This window comes from Zootoca vivipara, chromosome 8 (genome assembly GCF_965207765.1).
Source record: "Zootoca vivipara chromosome 8, rZooViv2.hap1.1, whole genome shotgun sequence".
Lineage (NCBI taxonomy): Eukaryota > Metazoa > Chordata > Lepidosauria > Squamata > Lacertidae > Zootoca > Zootoca vivipara.
This window is the reverse complement of record NC_142591.1, coordinates 2,667,802-2,674,375: the sequence shown is the minus strand read 5'-3', so window position 1 is coordinate 2,674,375 and position 6,574 is coordinate 2,667,802.

The window sequence follows — 6,574 nt, the reverse complement described above, 5'->3', positions numbered from 1 at the left end:
CAAAACGTGGTTGGTATGACCCCACTTCAAGCAACTTTGTCAGAGTTAAAGCAAATAAGCGGAATTCAAACTTCTTGCCAGGGGAGCCACCTCCTTCCAGCAACTGAGATGGAACAATTTTCTGATTTTTCTATTTATCATTTGATAAATAATAGTAACCCATTTGATATAAAAGCAATAATTTTATCCTCTTGGACCAGTCAGTCTCTTGAATACAGAGAGCTCTCAGACAGGGATGGGGAATCCGAGACCACCCAGATGTTGTTGGACGCCTGCTCCCATCAGCCTCCGCCAACTTGGCCAATGCAGCAGCCCCACCCTATCTTGAGGTCCACAGGGTTCCTATCCTTGCTCTACACAGGGTTCTCTGCTCATTTCCATGCAACATCACACATGCACAGGAATTCATGCATACCTCCCCCCCCCCAATCATGGAAGTGAATGGGAAAGGAGCTCCATGCAGGCCTCAGAATAATATATCATACAGTATATAAAAGGCTGTTGCACTGGAGTGCGATCCAGAAAAAGATAGACATAATTGGGGCCTGGTCTGAGCATGCAGCAGAATATGGCAGAAGAATCTTGCAGTGGCAGGACCACTTTATATTGCATGTGAATGTTCTTTCACATACAAAACACTGTGGCAGGGGAGAAACCTATCGTGCCAGGGAGAAATGCTCTCTGTTTTGACCACGTCCTGCTGTGCTAGATTTCTACTCTTGGGGAACTTGAAAGGAAAGAAGCAAACTTAGGAAAGCTTTGTGTCTCTCTCTGGAGGTCAGATTAGCCTGGGTGGGCAGCCATGTTGGAGGAGCCCAATGAAGTGGCATTGTCCATTTACCACTTCAGTCTACTGTGTGTATATGGAGATGAGGCCTAAGTCCCTACTGCTCTTTAGCTTGGTTTCTGCTAGGAAATTAATGGGTTTAACATATGTGGCATCATTTACCTATTGGTTTCATGGCATACCTGCCAAGTTGCTGTCAGAGAAATAAGGGACTGGGCCGGAAATAGCAGACCGGAAGTAGCGCTGCCGCCATTTTGGAACTGGGCGGAGCATGCTCAGAAGTGACTTTTGATGCTGCTTTGCCCAGTTCCAAAATGGCTGCCACGCCAGATGTCGCACTGCAGCCATTTTGGAACTGGGCAGAGCAGCATCAAAAGTCGCTTCTGAGCATGCTCCGCCCAGTTCCAAAATGGCCACCGCACCAGAATAAACCGGAGAAAAACAAAAATATCCTTTTTGTTCAGCTAGGAACAGCTGGAAAAACGGGGATTTCCCGGGGAAAACGGGAGACTTGGCAGCTATGGTTTCATGGTCAGCTGAGGTAGAGAATGCAGAGAAAAGGCCAGAGAGGAGGAGGGCTCCTACTGAGCCACCCTTCAGGAGGAATGCAGTGAAGTATTGCAGTGGGAAGGGGGGGCTTATTTCACCCCTCCCCCAATGCTTGTATGTCCCAACTTGTATATACTGCAAATTATATTAGCAGTGGTGTCCTTCCACAGATGCCCCTATGATCTTGGCCCATTGCTTGTAGGTCAGCGTGTTGTGCTGTAGTATAAACTTAAGCATTTGCTGACACAATCTGTTCCTTTTCTTTGAGTCTTCCTTTTCTTTGAGTCTTTCCACACACACCAAAACTGCATGCAGTGATACAGCTTTTCATTTGCACAGAAAAATGCAGGGCAAGCGGAATTATTCCAATTGTTCCCATTCTACTAATAGATTACATCTCCACTGAGATGTCAATAATTAATTATTATGTGCTTTCACAATATCAAGTTATTCAGCGGAGAAAGTAGCAGTTTCAAAGTGGAGTTGGCACTGAGCACAGAAAAAATTACTCTTATGTATAATTCTTAGCCCACCTGTTTGCTATGTGAAAAGAGGGTCTCCTGCCTTTTTTAATGATGTGATGGTAGCCTGTGCACTGACGATTGCTGTTCCAATAGGATGAATGCAGTTTTCATGAGCATTTAAATGTTCTTGAAGACTGAACATCCTGCATGGATAGGTGGAAACATTTCTGTCCTTTTTTTAAATTAAGGAGCATAGATTTATATTCAGGTCTGTATCTTACATACTTTATATTATATTAATATTCCCCAGTCTGTGGTAGCTGGCTGCCATTTGAATAGAAATTAGTTGTTGGTTGCTGCTGAGCTGATTACTCATATTTCTAAGCATAAAATATGATTGCTAGTTTTGCATACCGTATTTATGAATGAAAATCCGAACAATAACATAGCACTTCAGTCGTGTGTATAATGTATTAGGTGTAACTGGGTATATCTTTGTAACTTTTGTAGCATTTATCATTAGCGTTATTGCTGAACTGGTTTGCTGAACTGGTTTCCTTCTTTGCATATAGGGAAATTTTTTGATTTGCATGCAGTGGCCTGGGAAATTATCCACATATTTATTTTATTTATTTTTCATTAAGAATGTAGGTTGTGTACCAGGGAAGCAATCCTTATACAGTACTGGAAGGTTATGTAAATCTGTTGTTTAAATCTGATCATATTTTAGTTCTTTAAGCATAGTACTCCAAATGAGCCATCTACTTTTGCGCTTTCCTGTACCAAAGCCTAAAATTGGAGCAATTTAAATATTTTGAGCACAATCTGTCTAGACGTTATCTGGCACGAGCACTGCTGAAAAGAATAAGCAAGAGCTTATTTCAATGGTCATTGCACAGGATTTTTGCTGGATTGTGCCCTTTAGCATTAATTGTGTCAACCTCTGAGCTGGTCATCTATTATATTGCTGCTGCAGTCATTCTTATATACTAAACAATGAACGTATATGCACAGTTAGAGCTGGCACACGTCTCCAAGGTGCATACTGAATATACACTTTAAAAAATATAAGTAGTAATGGCTCAGGTTTCGTGGTACATTTGTGTGTGCATGTGTGTTTATTCAAGACACCAAAGGGTTCTCCCGTTCCAACTTCATAACTATTTCTTATGATCTCTAGTGTTTCAATAAATGTGGAAAAATAAAAGAAACAATAGAGTGTTTTCAGACCAATTATTTTCTTATGCTTGCTGAAATTAATTCTAATAAAAGTAAAGCATTTGTAGGAGGAAATATTCCTTAGGATAATTTTAACTGTGTTGGAAAACTCTGGGATTTGGGTTGGGGGAGGTGAGAGTTGTCAGAAGATCCATCCATTTTAAGTCTCCTCCAACCCATTCCACAGTACTTCATCACCACTTGAGAATTTGTGCTAGTATGCTATTAAAAAAAAAAGTTGAAGGCTCTTTATAATGTACAAATGCACAATGTCTGCTGTCACCTTTTGCAGCTGTTATGTGATTTAGGAGTAGAGAGTTCTTTTGAGGTATTTTAATTTTTGTTGGAAGCCGCCCAGAGTGGCAGGGGAAACCCAGCCAGATGGGCGGGGTATAAATAATAAATTATTATTATTATTATTTATTGCCACCCTCTAACTCTTCTATACAACAGTCGGGACAGCAACCATGTGTACTTGTGTGCTGCAGTGCTGAACTATTGAGAAAATTAAGAATTTACCCCCTATTTGTGTTCCTGGTATGCAGATTCCTGACACTTGTAATGACTTTCCATTCACTTCAATGGAAGGGGCAGCGCCAGGAACATTCTGTCAGCAAGCAGGATGGGGAACTTTCTGTGTTGTGCCTCTGTACTTCGGAATACAAATGGGCTTTTCAACGTGCGTTTTGATGTATCAAAGGGACAGAAAAATGTATGTTTTGCACAACACAAGCAGAAAGCAAGTGAAAACGGTGTAAACATCTTTATTGAAAGGATGGTTTGTGATGGATGTCAGCAATTTGTCTGTTCTATAAATTGTAGTTTTGTAGTGATTTTCTCTGAAGTAATATTGGCTCTTTATAGTATTTTGTAATCCACATCAGTTGTAAATTATGTTTTATATTCAATTGCGGGAGGTGGGGTGGGCAAATTATTAAAAATAAGATGTAAATTCCACCAGTAAGTTCTCCTGCAGAAGCTTAATGGAAATTAATGGGAGCTGTCCTGGAACAAGACTGTGTGTTCTTGCATAGATCTCATTCTATTGAGTGGGACTTGGACAGGAGAACCTCACAATGGATTGTGGCCAATTTTTTGTTTCACTTTTTGAGAGTATATAATTTCACCCCAAACATTACAAAGTGTGCACATATATCAGTAAAGCGAAGGGCTTCTTTGGCCATAGCTTGCATTGACACAATAATTGTCCCAGGAAGACAACATAAATAATGAGTTTTTAAATGGCAGTTGCATCTATTTTGAAAGTCTAGTCACAGAGCAATATAAAGAGATATTGGCACATGAGCATGGCCCATTAACAAGGTTGAATCTCATGAGCAAAGTATTATTATTAGTAGTAGTAGTAGTAGTAGTAGTAGTATACTACCCTTCATTCAAAGATCTCAGGGTGGTTCACAACAAAGTTAGAATTATGTTGCTAATAATTTTAGTGCTTTTAGTGCTTCCCAAAGCTGTTCAAGTGAATCTTGAGCACGCTTACTGGGCAATAAGTCCCACTGAGCTCAGTGGGGCTTATATCTGACATGCTTAGGATTGCATTATGTATGGTTTCACTTTCCATTTCCATTCCACAAAGTTGAATTCCCTGCCACACTCTGTGTGATGGCCATTAGCATACATGGCTTTAAAAGTGGATGAGACAGATTTGTGGAGGATAAGTCCATCAACATGACCCCTGAGCTGAATGCATGTACAGAGCATCTGGCTGGTTAATACTCAGAATGGATTTTTAGACTAGATGGACCTTGATCTTATACAGCAGATTAGTTCTTATGTTCTCAAAATAGAAAGCATGTTTTGCTGGACTATTTCTACCAGTACTGAAAAATACTGGATGCCTGAAAGCTATTTCATATTTTCCAGGGATGGTGAACCTGTAGACCTTAAGCTGTTGTTGGACAACAACTTCCATTGTCCTTGACCATTGGCAATGCTGGTTGGCACCCAATAATATTTGGAGGGCCACGCCCCTCTTCCCTGATCTATTTTGTGCTAGGGCTCTACTGAGGCAGAGGTTTTTAAAAGCACATACAGTGGAACCTCGGTTTACAAATTTTCGGTTTATGAACGTCGCGGACCCATCTGGAACGGATTAATCCACTTTCCATTACTTTCAATGGGAAAGTTCGCTTCAGTTTATGAACGCTTCAGTTTATGAACAGACTTCCGGAACCAATTGTGTTCATAAACCGAGGTACCACTGTATATGGAGAAGAAATCTCCGACATAACGTTCCTCTTGCAATGTGAATGACCACCCAAGCTCCCCTCATTCTAAATTCTTTCGACACGAGCCTGGGCTGCTTGGCACTTTGAGGCAGTGTTCAAACCTCCTCAAGGGCACACTGAGGTCCCTGGAGCGCCTTCCACTCAATGAGAGTCCTCTCACAGATGCAGTGGGTTCTGTTGCACCAGGTTTCTAAATATAGGATGGAATTCCTCTCAAAATTTAGTCCTAACAGGGTGGAGAGGATAAGCACTTTGGAAATATATACGCTTGCTTTTGTGGCCAGACAAATCCACCAGGCCTGCACATCAAGCCCAACACATGTTTTTGCAGTCCCAGCCAGTCAGCCAAAGCAAACACATTTTATAAAGCCCCTGGTAGGACATGTTCGCCTTCATGGATTACAAATTGTACAGGCCTAGTTTTATGAATGCACTTCTTAACCTCTTTGTTACATTGTAAAAATAGTTAAATGAAAATGCTACATTTAAAAGCTATTTAATTGGTGAATACTTGTGCCCCGATATGGTTTGGACCTTGCTTTGAGGTTTCCAGAAGCACAGCAATAAATACGACAGATGGGAGCATCTCTGAAATCAAGCTAAGTTAGTTTTCTACAGATCAATGGATAACTCAGTGTTGGTTTCATGCTATCAGGAATATTGCAGAGGAAATAAAGTGTAAACATGACAGTGCACTTAGAATGTAAGATAGTTAACTGTTAACCTATTAACAGCTGGGACTTCCTAGCTGAAGTAAATCAGAGGTTTGTAATAATAAACATTTTATTCATTATACCCTTTCCTTAAAAAAAAGTTTTGAAATGTTCCACTGTTAGAGGCACAGATAAATATTTAATATTTTTTTTAAAAAAAATAAGTTGAAATAATCTTGTCATACTTAGACTAGTGTTTATGCGTTCTGGGGCTTCTTTTGTATGTTTATTTTTAAAGTTTGTTGTAGAACATTTCTAGTCTGCGTTGCTGTTCATCCACTTGCTTGTGAATTTTTTTAAAAAAACAAGAACCTAAGAAATGAGAGCATGCATTTTTCTGTTTGCTGACAACATGAAGTCAAAAGTTTGTACACCTGTGTTTTTAAAAAGTCTTAAACAATGGCAGCATTACTGTATCTGAACATACAAAAGAAATATGAATTGCTTTCAATGTTGTCATTTGCGTTTTGTGATGTATCTGAATACAATAATACAGCAATTATGAATATAAATATTTTTCTCTGCTTTCTAAGATAATAGTGCAGGCTGGGGCCCCCAAAAGCATTGACTATGTGCCCACTGACTTACACCTAC